This window comes from Anneissia japonica, unplaced genomic scaffold (genome assembly GCF_011630105.1).
Source record: "Anneissia japonica isolate Jap-2015-1 unplaced genomic scaffold, ASM1163010v1 scaffold237571_len2436_cov228, whole genome shotgun sequence".
Classification (NCBI taxonomy): domain Eukaryota; kingdom Metazoa; phylum Echinodermata; class Crinoidea; order Comatulida; family Comatulidae; genus Anneissia; species Anneissia japonica.
This window is the reverse complement of record NW_022685308.1, coordinates 100-2,436: the sequence shown is the minus strand read 5'-3', so window position 1 is coordinate 2,436 and position 2,337 is coordinate 100. Positions and strand designations below refer to the sequence as shown.

Below are 2,337 nucleotides of genomic sequence, written 5' to 3'. Positions count from 1 at the left end.
CTACAATCCAAAGTATAAGGCCATCACTAATCTCCATTTTATGCAATTTTGGTTACATTATTTCTATACCTCATAATTAATTAGTAATAACAACATCTTATTGGCCAATTCCTTTCGGTATCTTAAAGGGGTGTGGTATTTTTTACTACTTCCTGCGCTTGCCAAATTTACGCATACACTATGAAATAGTACTACCCAAAATTGACTACCGCACCCCTGCCTATGTGAACTATGTATGCAAACTGCATAATTTTACCCTCACAGTTCTAAATGGCTAATTGCTGTTTAAAATATTTATGAGTTGTAGTAAAACAAATACAACATGATTTCCTCTACTATCCTCTTCGTTGGATGACTGGTACTACCTCCCTACGCTTCTCGTTGGAAGGTGGTCCTGATCATACAACACCTCTAGAAGTAGAATTCACTACTTCACCGCAACCTATGTTGTATTTGTATACCTCTGGCTAATTCTACTTCAGGCACTACAGTGTCATCATACAAAATATAGCCATAAAAATACAAAGCGAATTTGTTATTCTCTGAGTAAATCTGATGTATTTGAGTGTTTGAGCAAAGTATGAATGCATGTGTGATATATGGTTAATAGATAGAATGTTAATGTATTTTAATAATATAATGATCCTTTATTTTTAAGTGATTTTTTTTATCATTATCACAGATGTTTATTTTAATTTCATAGATGTACTTATATGTGAAGCCCTGTTGGAATACCAACTAGCTACCAATTACATTGATACTTCTGAGGTGTCTACTGGTGAAGAACATCTGAAGAAAGTGACAACAATGCTGAGTGATTTGAAGCTGAACCACAAATGTGTGTCAATACTTATTAACACACTAAATCAGGTAGGTACACTAGGGCTATGATAAGGCTATAATAAATTAATTATAAGTGTTGTTGATGCTTAACATGGATAACCAACTTTAAAATATATATCTGTATTTTTGTCAGCAGAATAGGAAGAGCTCTATAATTTTCTTTATTCTTGAGTAATTTTTTCAGGTTTTCAAAGGACTTTAAGTGTTTAGTAGTTTTTTTTTACTATATTCTAACAAGTTTTATATTGTTCTTACTATTGAAGCATCAAGGATACCTTCTGTTTTATTATATCATTTTTAAAAGGATTTTAAGTGTTTAGTAATTTTTAATTATATTCTAACATATTTTATATTGTTCGTATTATTGAAGCAGGGGTCCCAAGTTGGAAGAATCCTTCCTAGATATCTGGTTAAATGAACTTTTTTAACATAATTTGAATTTGCTACACATTCTGATATCCATTAGCACCAACTTCTGTGAGACAGTTGATAATAAAATAGTAAAAACATGAAAATATTATGAATTTGCGGGATATGGATTATTTCCGGGAGATTTTTGCTTGCTTGCCTGAGAGTGGGGAGTCGTCCTGATTTCGGGAGACTTCTGCAATTTCCGGGAGAATTGGGAGTCCTATTGGAGTATCAAAGGTACATTCCATTTCATTATATCATTTTTAACAATTGTTATTATTCTCATTGTTTAGAAGGCAATTCTTTGGAGTTCAAGGAACGATGATCAAAAAGCTCTGGACATTTTACTGGTAAATATATAATTTCTGTTTATCAACTTGTCTTAAATGTCTATCTATTCAGTAAGCCCCATTATGCAATGTCATGTTTAATATATTTCATTTACATCCTACACAAAATGGCATGTAAATTAAAAGATATATTGTGTTAGCAGATGTTTGCCTTTGCATCACTGAGTCCTAGCTTAAATTTTACTAAAATTCAAATATCTTGGTAAAGTTATAAAAAAAATCCACTCCTTAAGCCTCATATTAAGACTTAATTAAGTCATCTAAAGCATCAGTTTTCACCCTTGAACAGAGAAATAACTTGTTGAGTTTAATAAGAACGAAATAAATATGAACTGAAAAAGCATTTCGCTACCTAATCATGACAGCTGTAGCTTAATGATAAATGATGTTTATTTTTATTTAAAAATCAAACTTGATGGATTCTTTCAGGAAGCTCAGGAATTGTATAATAAATACAAACATGAAGTTGATAGAGCCCCAGTCTACATACATGAGTAAGTAGACTTAAGGAAAATTGAAACTTCTTTCCTTCATAAACCATTAGGACGTGCACTAAGTACAAAAAAAAATTGACAAGGGTATTTTATTCTATATTTCACTTTTATTTAAGTGTCATCAGGATTAATACATAATACATACAAAGAGACAAACTATACAAGTTACCAGAAATCCTCATTAATATATGTTTATTTAAATGAGGCAATTACCCGATCAGAGCGAAGTAGGTGTCATG

General features: G+C 31.4%; 1 long non-coding RNA gene across 1 annotated transcript; it reads left to right on the top strand.

The window, feature by feature from the left end:
* The first annotated feature begins 688 nt into the window (after positions 1-688).
* LOC117111270 lies at positions 689-2,099 on the top strand. The gene is made up of 3 exons (XR_004445844.1): positions 689-870; positions 1,548-1,604; positions 2,034-2,099. It is a non-coding gene; the product is annotated as an uncharacterized LOC117111270 (long non-coding RNA).
* Positions 2,100-2,337: the final 238 nt, after the last annotated feature.